This window comes from Somniosus microcephalus, chromosome 3 (assembly GCF_052327205.1).
Source record: "Somniosus microcephalus isolate GS21.2 chromosome 3, FLI_Smic_1.0, whole genome shotgun sequence".
NCBI classification, from domain to species: Eukaryota; Metazoa; Chordata; class Chondrichthyes; order Squaliformes; family Somniosidae; genus Somniosus; species Somniosus microcephalus.
The window spans coordinates 143,835,195-143,850,220 of NC_140989.1; the positions used below are offsets into that span (position 1 = coordinate 143,835,195).

General features: G+C 50.1%; 1 protein-coding gene and 1 long non-coding RNA gene across 11 annotated transcripts in view; one reads left to right on the top strand and one right to left on the bottom strand.

Moving 5' to 3' along the window:
- LOC147121446 (uncharacterized) overlaps nucleotides 1-7,121 on the top strand; it is a 33,664-nt gene extending 26,543 nt beyond the window's left edge. The window contains exon 2 of the long non-coding RNA XR_015077545.1: nucleotides 5,088-7,121. This is a non-coding gene — a long non-coding RNA (uncharacterized LOC147121446). The remainder of the gene's footprint in view (nucleotides 1-5,087) is intronic.
- The window catches only part of plcb1 (phospholipase C beta 1), a 1,372,871-nt gene that overhangs the window by 1,186,082 nt on the left and 171,763 nt on the right, over nucleotides 1-15,026 (bottom strand). The gene's annotated exons all lie outside the window — the stretch shown is intronic.

Genomic DNA, 15,026 nt, shown 5'->3' on the forward strand with positions numbered 1-15,026 from the left:
GCCACTCAGCTCCTGACCTCATTACAGCCTTGGTCCAAACATGGACAAAAGAGCTGAACTCAAGAGGTGAGGTGAGAGTGACTGCCCTTGACATCAAGGCAGCATTTGATCGAGTGTGGCATCAAGGAGCCCTAGCAAAACTGAAGTTAATGGGAATCATGGGGAAAACTCTCCATTGGTTGGAATCATACCTAGCACAAAGGAAGTTGGCTGTGGTTGTTGGAGGTCATTCATCTCAATCACATGACATCACGGCAGGAGTTCCTCAGGGCAGTGTCCTAAGCCCAACCATCTTCAGCTGTTTCATCAATGACCTTCCCTCCATCATAAGGTCAGAAGTGGGGTTGTTCGCTGATGATTGCACACTGTTCAGCACCATTCGAGACTCGTCAGATACTGACGCAGTCCGTGTCCATATGCAGCAAGACCTGGACAACATTCAGACTTGGGCTGACAAGTGGCAAGTAACATTCGCACCACACAAGTGCCAGGCAATGACCATCTCCAACAAGCGAGACTCTAACCATCTCCCCTTGACATTCAATGGCATTACCATCGCTGAATCCCCCACTATCAACATCCTGGGGGCTACCATTGATCAGAAATTGAACTGGACCAGCCATATAAATACTGTGGCTACAAGAGCAGGCCAGAGGCTGGGAATTCTGCGGCGAGTGTCTCACCTCCTGACTCCCCAAAGCCTTTCCACCATCTACAAGGCACAAGTCAGGAGTGTGATGGAATACTCTCCACTTGCCTGGATGAGTGCAGCTCCAACAACACTCAAGAAGCTCGACACCATTCAGGATAAAGCAGCCCGCTTGATTGGCACTCCCTCCACCACCGGCGCACTGTGGCTGCAGTGTGTACCATCTACAAGATGCACTGCATCAACTCGCCAAAGCTCCTTCAACAGCACCTTCCAAACCCGCGACCTCTACCACTTAGAAGGACAAGAACAGCAGACGCATGGGAACATCACCACCTACAAGTTCCCCTCCAAGCCACACACCATCCTGACTTGGACCTGGATCGCCGTTCCTTCACTGTCGCTGGGCCAAAATCCTGGAACTCCCTTCCTAACAGCATTGTGGGTGTACCTACACCATATGGACTGCAGCGGTTCAAGAAGGCGGCTCACCACCATCTTCTCAAGGGCAATTAGGGATGGGCACTAAATGCGGGCCTAGCCAGCCAGTGACGCCCACATCCCATCAATGAATAAAAAAAAATGTTTTAAATGACAATGTCAGGGTTGGATCTGAGAGAATGGAGTGCTGCAAGTTCAGAGGTAGGTTGGAGTGAGTGAGGGGACAGAGAAATGGAGATGGCCGATGTCACGGCGGCAGTCAGCAATGAAAAGATCTAGAGAGGGTAAGAGGCCGGAGGGAGGGGTCCAGGTAGAACGAGAATTCTGAAAGCGGGAGAAATGGTCAGCCATGCGGCGGGAAGACTCCTGGCCAGAGAAGTGGGCAAGGAGACGAAGGCGGCGGAAAAAGAGCTCAACATCGTGCCGAGCTTGAAATTCATTGAGGTGGAGGCGTAAGGGGATGAAGCTCAGGCCTTTGCTGAGGACTGATCGTTCGGGGTCAGAGAGGGGAAGGTCAAAGGAGATAGTGAAAATGCAGCAGGGGGCGAGATTGGGAGAAGGGGGGTCAGAGGAAAGTGAAAGGGAAGAAGGTTCCGGAGGGGCGTTGGTATACAGGAGAACCTCTTCAAACATGGTTTATTTGGGCCTTCCCATTCTTAATTACACGTGACAAAACTGTAAACAAGGAGGCTCCCCGCCCACAGGTCCTTCACTCAGTTTTAGCAAGTGGTTCAATTTCTACAGTATGTGTCCTCTCAGTTTTTTTTGAAAAAAACACAGAATGCCATCAATGTTTCTCCCTCATGAGTAAATAATAGCAGCATTCAATTATCCAATCACACACACACACAGATACCTCTTGGGAACTGCATGGACAAAATGCTGGTAGTCTACGCAGTATTGCTGCATTACAGCACGGTATGCCCGAGGCACTGCCAATCACTATCAAAGTCACATGCTCGGCAGAAAATGTCAACCATCACTTCAAATGTCATCCAATCAATAAATGAGGCCAGAAACCTTGTCCATTCATTTTTACTCCCCCTAGCATAATTATGAGTTTTGTAACTGTCACAGAATAGCTGCTGTCAATCTGGACCAAACCTCGTTAAATCTTGCATCTTAATTGGGACCCCACATGGTGTAGCAGATTCAACATTTTTTTACCACAAGCTCTGGAGAAACATGCCTCGGCCGAGGCTCACTAATTCACTCCAAAAGTACCGGGGGATTTTAAGTTGCTCTGCCCGATAGGAAACGGGACGACAGTAGCCCGAAAACCCGAGTACTGCGTTTACTATCCCATTCACGCCGGCCGCCATTTTCCCAGGGGCCTCTGCACGGGCATCCCACTGTTTCAGGTGGGAGCCTGTGTCAAATTTTCGGTGCCAACGGGCGCAGTGCGTGCAAGATGCATGCGCTAAACCGGCACTCGGAGGTAGCCTGCCAGATGGGGAGAGCAGGAAAGCACCATTGCACTGGCAACTGTGTTAGAACGGGATAGTGTTACAGAGACTGCACGATACAAAACTATTAGCAAAACAGCAAGATCCAATCTAATGCTGGAAGTGAGAAAAGTATTACAGAACTCTCTCGCCCCGCAGGTATCTAATTTTTCACCCAGTCAAATTCATTTCTGCAAAACAAAACACTGTTTCAATTAAATATTATTGATATTTTCTTCCATTCTTCTTAAAACCATCTAGCAACAGTAGCTGAAGCTTGACTTTGAAGTGCAGCATGCTGTGGCTAAAGTAAATTGAATACTTCTGGGTAAAATTAAGCTGTCACCTTGAGGTCATTTACTTCTTCTCAGTGGTGCTTAGAACATTTTTCTTTTGAAACCATAAAGATTTATTATTAGTTAGTTGTTGATATTTGAAGGTGCATCTAAAGTTTACTGATGAAAGCTCCTGATTTTAACTCTGGCCTGGTTTTGGGTGAGTTGGTGGTGGTGTGTGTAGAAAACAGATCCAGGCTGTATTAACTCCCAGGCATCATTAACATGAGGAATTTAAAGGGCAACGTTCTCCCAGGCTGCTGGCAGCTGTGCCCAGGAGATTTGTGTTCCCATTCCGTGAGACCCTCCCAGACAATCCTGGAGGATTGGTTTCCATCAATAGCCCACCCTGCCACTCCCGGAAAAGTGCACTTGCGTGGATGCTGAGAGAAGATGGGATCAAGCTTGGCTGGGATGTCCTCCACATTTTGAATAGCACAGGTAAAGAAAGGTCATTGGGGCATGGAGTCAGGGTGTTGCCAGTGTCCATAGATCTACATAGCAACAAGAGGCAGTACCTTCAGAGGAAAGAGGTGGGGGCACATTTGTTCCATATTGATGTGGAATACCTGCAGCCAGGTATCCATGGAGATCCCTGAACAATTATCTTTGATGTCAACCACAACAAATTATGTTTATATCGCGCCTTTAATGCAGTAAAACATCCCAAGGCATTTCACAGGAGCGTAAGCAGACAAAAATTGACGCCAAGCCCCATAAGGAGATATTAGGGCAAATGACCAAACGATTGGTCAAAGTGGTAGGTTTTAAGCAGTGCCTTAAAAGAGGTGGAGAGGCAAAGAAGCTTGGGGAGGGAATTAAAGACCGCAAGCATTTTTTCCTAAAGCAAGTAGGGGGAATTGGCTGTATGGCTTTAAGATTGCAAAGGAAGAATGATGTATGTAATGTATCATGCGACCCATACTGTGGTAATAGCTGCTGTGTCAAAAGCACAGCTGACGGCATGTATTCAATCCTGGGAAGAAATATTTTGTATAAATAATATTTATCATTCATTAAACAAACACAGTATTCCATCAATGAATGTCACTGTTTAAGTCAGTATAAAATTGATAGAGAGTTAAGGGAAAAAATATATTTTACTATGCATATTCGATCATAAACAGAAAGGGTTTTTTTGGCACTTTTCCCATTCTGTCAAGATGCCAGTATCAAAAACAACTTCCATTTATATAGCACCTTTAATGTAGTAAAATGTCCCAAGGCGCTTCACAGGAGTGTTATCAAACAAAGCGAGATATTAGGACAGGTGACCAAAAACTTGGTCAAAGAGGTAGGTTTTAAGGTGTGTCTTAAAAGTAGGAAAGAGAGGCGGAGAGGTTTAGGGAGGAACTTCCAGAGCCTAGGGACGGCTGTCAATGGTGGAGTGATGCAAATTGGGGTTGCACAAGAGGCCAGAATTGGAGGAGTGCAGAGATCTAGGAGGGTTGTAGGGCTGGAGGATGTTACAGAGATAGGGAGGGGCGAGGCTGGGGAGGGATTTGAAAACAAGTAACGGCACATAGCTATGTCCATCCTGCAAGTTATACTTCAGACTACAAAGCAATAAGATCTACTATGTAGCTCAAACATTATAGAATGGTTAGGCTGTGTAGTTTTTGAAAAATTCATTTTCGGAATATGATATACATCTGGAACAGAACCCAGCCTGGATCCCAATGCAACGAATTCAGTGGTAGACTGGCAAGACAGAAAAAGAATATTTATAAAGTATGCAATTACCACTGAAAGAATGAGCATAAATCACCGATCAGAGCTTGATACAATTAAATCAGTCCATTATTAGCTGTCATATACACGCCATCAAGCAAAGAAGCTATTATGTACCAACAGGCTGTCGTGATGTGAAAATTCCTTGATAATGTTATCAGCAGCTTATTACATAGAGTAATCATTGTAAAAGGCAAAACAATGATAGACAAACATAAAATAACTTTGGAAGACCATGAAGAGGCATTTAGTTATGAATAGATGAAGAATACATGACCAGATCAGTAGCATTTCACTATGCTGCCATTCAAGAAGAGGGGCTAGAGATGCTCTAGATAAGAGGTACACCAGGTGCAAAATTCTTAGAAAATGATTTACCATTCTGAATTAATACTACATTGTGGCGGTACCACCGGTTGTCCCTTACATTGAGATATACATAATTCCCTTTAACTTACCTTTAAATGTATCTGTTACTGCACTCAGGCTTCATTCCTGTACTCTGCGTGATGACGTCATGACATCGGAGCTTGGAACCTGCTGGCAGTTGAGCTCGGAACCTGCTAGCAGTTGAGCTCGGAAACTTCTAGTCAGTCTTCGTGGCGTCCCCGCTGGGGAAAGACCTACACCACGGTGCTCCTACAGTCAGCCATCTTACCTGCTACCTTACCTGTTGTATTTAACCTGTTCCTGTAAATAAACAACTTATTTATAGTTCGTCGAAGTCGAACTCGATTATTTAGTGGCGATGCACACAAATCGCTACATTGGTGACCCAACGACGTGAGTACGGGAGCTCATCAATTCCAACACTACAATTGGTGAACCCGTATCCGTGAACGATTTTCACGGTAGCAACGCACGCCTGAACCTCGTCTTCCCACAAGACGACCGACGCACAACCGATGAACAACCACGGAACAGCAACCGCCTAACACCGATTCCTCCAAAGGCGACCCCGTCTTTGCGAACGTATTCGCAAGGTAAGCGCAGCCTGGAGCAGATCCCGTTTGACACGGACAAAACTCAACCGGACCCCGTTTTTTTGTGAACAATTTTCACAAAAGAAGCACGCCATGGAAGCACCAGCCGTTTTGCTGTCGCTACCGCAATCCAGGGAGCCACAGTCTCCCTCGTGCTTTATAAAGGTAGAAGCCCCGTTCGACGAGAACATCGATGCGGCGCTGACCACGCACTTGCTTACGGTCCCCGTACTCATCTTTCCTACCGCCACACGGGTCGTCCGCCTCTACGTCCAAAGCAACAGCAAGTATACATCTCTCCAAGCGCGGGGTACAGCATGTTCGGGCCCACAAAATCAGAGCGCGCCCTGCGGGGATACCATGAGGACTCACCCCCACGAAACACGAGGATGCACTCCTCGCGCACGAGGACCCATCCCTCGCGAACTACGAGGGCCTATCCCTCGTGAAAAACAATGACTCCTTCTCCGCCGACGACGCACCAGCCCTTCAGCCTGCTGGTTGTGTTACCTACTACACGATTTGGCGTGAACAAAAAGCGTGCCGCCCTCCCGGCTGTGTTCTCCTAAATCTACAACAGTTACAAGTGTTGCCGCCCTCCAGGCAGAGTTGACCCCTCCTGAAAGCAACAACAACCAGGACCGTTGCAGCCCTTTCTCCAGTTTTCCCTTTAACAAACGCAAACCTCTACTGACGCTGCACACATCGAGGATGGGTCCAATGGGCATCCTGCGGCCGCGATCAGCCACGTGAAAGTTGCTGGCCTCACCGATCACTGGTCAATGCAGTAACTCTTCATCCTCTGTTGTGTTAATGTCGTATCACTATGGCACACACCGTTCTGCGTGTTCCAGCCTCCTGAAGGTTTCGCTCACCTGTCGGCGAGTTCACTCACCTCGCCTGTCAAGTCCTTCTGGATCGCCCGTCGGCGTTCCGGCAGATTTCGTCAGAACAAGGACTTGTTCCAACATCAACAGAGTCATCGCCCGCGTCCGCCCGACCTGCCCGTCACTCTGACAAGGCCTGCTGTTTCGCACGTCTCCACGGTCCTTCGCCTGACGGATACACTTTATTCGCCACGACGCGCGTAAGGATCCGCTCACGAGCAGCATCTTCAGACCTCACCTACCAAGTCAAGACAGCATGACCGCTGTGACCACCAGCTCGTCAGGCCATCTCATCCTTGGACTTTCGTTAAAGCAAATTCTGGGGGGGCCCATGTGGTGGTACCACCGGTTGTCCCTTACATTGAGATACATAATTACCTTTAACTTACCTTACTGTATGTGTCTGTTACTATACTCAGGCTTCTCTCCTGTATTCTGCGTGATGACGTCATGACATCAGAGCTCGGAACCTGCTGGCAGTTGAGCTCGGAACCTGCTAGCAGTTGAGCTCGGAAACTTCTAGTCAGTCTTCGTGGCGTCCCCGCTGGGGAAAGACCTACACCACAGTGCTCCTACAGTCAGCCATCTTACCTGCTACCTTACCTGTTGTATTTAACCTGTTCCTGTAAATAAACAACTTATTTATAGTTCGTCGAAGTCGAACTCAATTATTTAGTGGCGATGCACATGAATCACTGCAACATAAACTTTAAATATATATTTTCTACATGCGCAGGAGAATAAATCATTTCTATTCATTATTGGCATTTGAAGCAGCTTCAAAGGGCTTGAAGTTTGGATCCACCCATTGCAAAGTGTCTCTCCAAAATGTATTCAGATATCCAGATCTGAATGGCAGCATATATTACCCATGCTCCATAGTGCAGGTGAAACTGCTTTATGCTGTTATAAGGTTTTGCGCATGGCCAGAAAAAACGCAAATCTGAACATCTGAGATTTGAACTGGTAGCTCTATGTGCTGCACTTAGCAGCTTTGGTAGTAATCGAATGGGCACTGACCCGTCACAATCATTAGAAATCAAATGGGCACTGACCCGTCACAAAGGGTAGTAAGCGAATGGGCACTCACCTGTCACAACGGGTAGTAAGCAAATGGGCACTGACCCGTCACAATGGGTAGTAAGCGAATGGGCACTCACCTGTCACAACGGGTAGTAAGCAAATGGGCACTGACCCGTCACAATGGGTAGTAAGCGAATGGGCACTGACCCGTCACAATGGGTAGTAAGTGAATGGGCACTGACCCAGCACAATGGGTAGTAAGCGAATGGGCACTGACCCATCACAATGGGTAGTAAGCGAATGGGCACTGACCCGTCACAATGGGTAGTAAGCGAATGGGCACTGACCTGTCACAATGGGTAGTAAGTGAATGGGCTCTGACCCGTCACAATGGGTAGTAAGCGAGTGGGCACTGACCCGTCACAACGGGTAGTAAGCGAATGGGCACTGACCCGTCACAAAGGGTAGTAAGCGAATGGGCACTGATCTGTCACAATGGGTAGTAAGTGAATGGGCTCTGACCCGTCACAATGGGTAGTAAGCGAATGGGCACTGACCCGTCACAAAGGGTAGTAAGCGAATGGGCACTGACCCGTCACAATGGGTAGTAAGCAAATGGGCACTGACCTGTCACAATGGCTAGTAAGTGAATGGGCTCTGACCCGTCACAATGGGTAGTAAGTGAATGGGCACTGACCCGTCACAATGGGTAGTAAGCAAATGGGCACTGACCCGTCACAATGGGTAGTAAGTGAATGGGCTCTGACCCGTCACAATGGGTAGTAAGCAAATGGGCACTGACCCGTCAGAAAGGGTAGTAAGTGAATGGGCACTGACCCAGCACAATGGGTAGTAAGCGAATGGGCACTGACCCGTCACAATGGGTAGTAAGCGAATGGGCACTGACCCAGCACAATGGGTAGTAAGCGAATGGGCACTGACCCAGCACAATGGGTAGTAAGCGAATGGACACTGACCTGTCACAATGGGTAGTAAGCGAATGGGCACTGACCCAGCACAATGGGTAGTAAGCGAATGGGCACTGACCCGTCACAATGGGTAGTAAGCGAATGGGCACTGACCTGTCACAATGGGTAGTAAGCGAATGGGCACTGACCCGTCACAAAGGGTAGTAAGCGAATGGGCACTGACCCGTCACAAAGGGTAGTAAGCGAATGGGCAGTGAGCCAGCTCAATGGGTAGAGGGACTTGTTGCTTTCTCTCCATACAGGCACCACCAATTTTCATTCAAAAAATGAACTGTAAAACTGAACTCAGAGGCCCCAATATTAACGAGGAAATGGGGAGGGTGCGGGGAAGCCCGGGAACGCTCGGAGAACCAGGCAAGGTTTTGTGCCGACTCCCGCCCGATCAACCGCATGGCTGGCCAACGGGCGGCAGCGGTAAGTAGCGGCAGGAGGCTGCAGCCGGTGACCCATCGGCAGAGGGGGACGGGTGGAGAAAGAAAGGTAGCCAGTTTTATTGGCAGTCAGCACCATAGACCTCCCCCAGGCTGAGTACACAGAGAAAAGGACAGACACTTTTGTCAATCAGGGCTTAAGTAAGAGACTGTGGCCTAGAAATTGAGTTTTGGCGCAACCAGGGCTTTAGCGCCGGAAGTTAGTGCCGGAGCTAAGTCGCGCTGGTCGGGCCCAAAATTCACCAATTCTGCGCCCAAACGGCTGCCGGCGCTGCTGAGAGCTGTTTGCGCCTGAAAACTGGCGCTACGCGCTGAATATCGGCGCTATTCCGGCGCTGCGGCGCCCGCTGCGGTGCGGCAGGTTCGGGAAGTGCAGGCCTCCTCCTTCCCTTAAGGAGGAGCTGCCTGCACCCGGCCGCGGCCCGCGAAAATCTTTTTAAAAATGAGCCCGGCACCTCGGACAAGTGCCGGGCTTGCTTCTGTTCCGGGGGGGGGGGGGAAGTCCGGGGAGGGAGCTGCGGCCAGGCGGCCGGCGGGAAAGCGGCCGGCCGCCACGGTGCCTTTAATGCGCCGGCGCAAAGTCATGTAAGACTCTGTTGCCAGAGTCTGAGTTGCGGCTGCCACGGGCGAGGCGGCCGCAACTGAATTTCGGCGCTGGGGCCCGTCGGCATGGCAACCGGGACGCTGCGCACACCGATGACGTCATCGGTGCCGGCGCAGCGCTACCGGTCTACCGCGGCGGAAGGGCCCCAGGCAATTTCGGCGCCGGCGCCAATTGCAGCGCTAGGCCCTCTAGCGCCGCAAAATCGGCGCTAAGGGCACTGAATTTCTCGGCCTGTATGTAACCACAGTTCGAAGCAGCAATGCAGGAGGTCAGTCTTTGCAGTTAGATGCTGCCTAGAAAGAAAGGTGATGTAACAAAAGCAAGTCAGCCCATGAAAGGGATAACGCATGCTTTATTATTTTTCCCACTGGAGAGGATTGAGATTGAGTTAACTGCGGGGAATTTACATAGACTGTCACTCTTTATGTTCACTTGCTGCCTGTGATGTAAAGCAGCTTAATGATTCATAGCCACACTGCATCTCACCAAGTGTTTCAGCCGGTCTTCCAAAAGGTTGGAGGAGTGAACTCGGGTGCATGTAAAATATACAATATCCAGTTCCATTCATGGGGTGTGGGGGTGGGGGAGTCCTATTGTGTAAACTCACAGGTTACACTATTGTATAATTTAGATATTGGCCGTACGTGCACACTCCTGAATGAAAGACACTCGGGGCTGGATTTTGTCACGGGAGGGTGCTGGGGTCGTGTAATCCGCTTTTCGTGTTAGCCACCCGATTCTAAATCGATGTGGGAGAATGATGTGATTTTAACTTAAGTGGGCAATTGAGTTCCAGCGTGTGGGAATTCATGGCCCAATTTGTTTTTTCAGTCTGAAACTTGCCTCCGACGACGTCATCATTGCTGCTGCATTTAAGGTCTGCAACAAGCCTTGCTTCTTCTGCAGACTGCCAACCTTTTGGCCTTTCATGCTACAGGGACCTGGAGGCAGAATGACCAGCGAGAGACCTAGGGCTGCACCCAGGTTTGATGATGTTGCCCTGTGATGTGCCTCAATGAATCCGAGACTCGATGTTAACGGAGCAAAGCAAGGCTTTTATTAACTCAGAAAGTAATACACATTGGAGAAGTGTCTCTCATCCAGAGATCTGCTGTACTGCTGTGAGACACGCTGGGGCTTGCTTAAGTAGGGGCCAGGTATGGGCGGAGCCCTACACACAATACAATACAGATAAGGAAATGAAACTGAAACTAAACTAAACACAGGGAATACAGTGCCTGATGAATGGCATATTTCATCACACCCTGCAAGCTTTAGTGGAGGGAGCAAGAGCCAATAAAGAAGTGCTCTTCCCTTCTTCAGGGAGGAAGAAGCCTCCACAAGGCTGTGTGGAGCCAGGTGGCCCAGGAGGTCAACTCTTTGTCGATAACCCGCAGAACCTGGCTTCAGTGCAGGAAGAGATTTCATGACCTTCTGCGCACTGGAAAAGTGAGTATGACTTTCCCATCACCCTCAATCTGATCCCCATTGCCTCTCCTCACCAGCACTCAGCTTTAGCAATCTCTTCCTCCACATCCCACTTGACACTGACATCCATGCACCCTTACCCATTCCCTCTCTCTCTATGGTCACATTCACCTAATTATTTGACTATGCAGCCCTCACACTCCCTATCACTGTGATGCTATGAAAACAACTTACAACACACAGGGAGGGTCCTTGGTCTTGCCACCTCACTCCATCTTTGTCTCCTTACCATCTATGCTATGCATTCTCTGCACTCACTCCTTCATTCTCACTCAAACTCCACTTGTCTCCCTCATTGCAGGAAAAGAGAGCTCACAATAAGAGGGAAAGAGCAAGGACAGGAGGAGGGCCACCCTCAGTAGCCCAGCTCACCCCCTGGGAGGATGCAGTCCTGGAGATCGTGGGAGTGAAGGACGATGAGCAAGTGGGGGACGGGCAGATGGGTGCATCACAGCAAGCTGGTGTCAGAATAGTTTTCCATCTCTCTCATTGACATTGCATGAGTCGCTGATAATGATTCTGAAGCTCTAACGGATGGACTTATGATCATCTGCAATATGCAATGTGCATGTAACCTTGGCATCACATCTCTGACTCTTTCCTTTACTCCCCCACAGGACCATCAACAGCACCCGTCCCCACTAGCCAGGAGGAAGAGCCTGAGCATCCGGACTCCTCAGAGGAAGCTGCAACCTCTGAGGGCGCAGCGTCAGCAGAATTCACCGCACCCAGCACTAGCGTAGACACTCACACCTCGGTGGGACCTTCACGAGATACAGTATTGTTGTCACCTGGTGTATCACAGCTCACAAATGAGTATCAGCAGATGGTGGAGACAGGGACAGCAGTGGAGAGTCCTCGTCGGAGGGCGCAGGACGCTTCCAGCTCAGCTCAGCTGCCTGTCGACCCTCTGCCTCTGGGTCCATCCACAAGATCAGCGGTGCTGGAACTCCAGGAACAGATGCAGGAGTCTCTGGCAGGTTTTGTCTCCAGGGTCGCTGTGCGTGTGGAGCGAATGGAGGAGTCCATTGCGAACATGAGCAGAGCCTTTGTGGAGTCATTGTCACATGAACGCATCACCATGGAAAGGATGGCAACCTCCATGGAGGTGATAAGTCACCAGAGTGCAGAAAACATGGTGAGTGTTCTGAATAGAATGACATCTCTGGAGGAGCGATGGTCATCTATTGAACAGAGAAACCAGACCTTCATGGAAGTCCTTCTGAGTAGGACTGCCAGTGCAGATATGAGTCCCCATGGCCCCCCTGATATGCAGCAAGGTGCTCGCAAGCCACTTGCAAGCGCTGAGGGGGACCTGACCCATGAGAGGGAAGTTGGTGGCAGACATCAAGGAAGTGGGGGCTCCTCTCCAAGCGCTCACACTTCCATGCCACTACAGAGCCCTCAGTCAGAGCCCCACCAGAGTCCACACCCAACTGAGATCGGCGTCTCAACCCCTGCACAGCCGCAGGAGCAGCAGACTGTTGGCGAGCCCTCACAGGTTCGCAACCCCAGAGGACGCCCGCCAAAGGTGTCGAGACAGGAGCAGCAAGAAAGTGAGCAAGGGGCCTCCACATCTGCTGAAGCCACAGGGGAAGCACCACGTAGGAGCACACGTAAGAGAAAGATACTGCACAAATAGTCACAAGGGTAGTCACTTGGGTGAAATTTGATGTTTAATGTTAAAAAGCCATCAGATGGTTACTGTAAATAAAAAATCTGATGGCTACTGCTGCGGCTGTGGCGTGTGTCATTTCGCTAATGGGATGTCCACATTGAGGGCTTAGGATTACTTGCAATTGTCAGTATGGTGGTCAAATTGTTAGGAATCCGCTGGTTCTTGGCCATTGTCGAAGCTCTGGTAAGAAGCTGCGAGGCAAAAGTGCTTGATTGGCTAGACTAAGCAAATCTGGCCAAGATGAATGCATTCCTTGCATCCCGGGCAGCAACGTTCTCGCCTACTGCTGCCACTGGTTGATGGGCCTCTGCAAGATGTTCGTTTTCACTCTCCTCCTCCTCCACATCTGAGGAGGATATGTGAGGAGCCACTTGGTCCTCAGGAATCTGCAAGCCACGACGTTGTGCCATGTTATGAAGTGCACAGCAAACCACGACGGTTCTGGAGACCCTGGCACTCCTGTTGTTGCTGCTGATGTTGGTGCTGCTGTTGTTCATGGTTCTGCTGGTGCACGGCTGGTCTTCATCCTCATCTGATGTCCAGAAGGGAAGGAATAAATGGTTCCCGTGCTTCTGGTATATGCCTCAGTTGAGGAAGTGCTCAGTCAAGGTGGCGAGAGGGGTTTCCCAGGAGGTCACATTGGAGATGGGTGTCAGGCTCCAAACTTCCACAGCTGTGGTTATGCCTTCTAAAAGTTCCCCCAGACCTGAGACAACAAAGTCCTGCCACCTGCAAATGATGGCTGATCAAATATCCTATTTAATGGTGGAGCTGCAGCTAATAGTCAGCAATCCAATTATGCTCCCACCAGGTTTCACCGTCGTGTTTCAGAGCAGGCGTGCTTCACGAGGGAAAAGGGTTAAAATCACAAAGGCCTTTCAAAATGGGATAATAGAAGCAATTTAGTGCTTGTTAAGGGCCTTGAGGGCCTATTACGCCTCTGGGAGGCGGGATGGAGACAGAAGCAGTAAACACGATTTCTTGAAAATTGCTTGGAGGCGGGATGGAGGCAGGGTTGGGCCCGCCCACGCCCACCACTTTTTGCAACTTTAACACCCCACACACCTCCATTCCCGCCTCCACGGCCCTGTGAAATTCACGCCCTCGGACTGTTTCTGGCAGTGACCAGCACTGCAGTACTTGAGAAAATATCTACAGCAAACTTGCAGCTTGTAACAACTGATTTTCACACTTGTATAGTAGTGGCATAGGAGAGTAGGCTGACAGAATTGCTATGCATGTTTATGTAATTTAATATGCTTAGGCCTAGAAATTCAGTTGTTAGCGCCAGCCGCTAGCGCCTTAGGAGGAGGAGAAGTGGGGCGCTAAGCGGCTAGCGCCCAGGCGCGGCGCGATCTGCGCCTCTCGCGAACTTCACTCAAGATTTAGCGGCGGCGCTAAACCGCAGCGCCCGCTCAGCTGCGCGCGCAGATCGTGACATCATTTCATGGTGCAACGCCCTTGGTGCGCCCCGAACCGGAACTTCAGTGGTGCCGCCCTTCTTTGCGCCTGGCGCCCCCAGCGACTGGTAGAGGGGAACGGTTCCCAGTCGCTGCGGGGCGCGGGGGGCGCTATTTAAAGGGACTCCTCCTGCATTATATGTGGCAGCCATTTTGTGCCAATCCTTCTGTGTGAGAGACGGATATTTGGAGAGAGACAAAGGGAAAGAGCTTTCTGCTTTGACTCAGCGCTCGCACAGGTACTTCTGGCTTCAGGCCAGAGCTTTGCACTTGGATTTCACTTTCAGTGCCATAGCCTTGAGTCGCCACATATAATGGGGGCTGCAATGGGTGGAAACATTGGCTTTCTGTATTGCATTCAAAGGGATCAGAGACGCCGTGAGAGAGTGCCAGTCATGGCCAGAGGGAGAAGGGCCAACAGGCGTCGGCACAGGAGGCCTTACCCACCCATGGTATACCGCCAGCAATTCTCATATCTGAACATGTCTGAGGAGCAGTGTGTTCGGAGGCTGCGATTCAGAAGGGAGGTGGTCACTGAGATCTGCCGCCACAGCTGAGGAGCAGGACGTCTCTGTCGGTGGCAGTGAAGGTGACGGTGGCTCTCAACTTCTATGCCACCGGCTCCTTCCAATCCGCTACTGGGGACATTGCCAACATCTCCCAGTTTGCGGTACATTGCTGCACCCGCCAGGTGAACAATGTCCTTTTCAGAAGGAGACATCAGTACATCTTCTTCCCCATGACCCTGGACAAGCAGCAAGAGCGTGCAATGGGATTTGGAAGAATAGCGGGCTTCCCCATGGTCCAGGGCGTAGAACTGATGAACCAGCAATGGTCAAGCCTTGCTTCAGGACTGCAGTGTGCAGGGCATGGCAGCTAAAC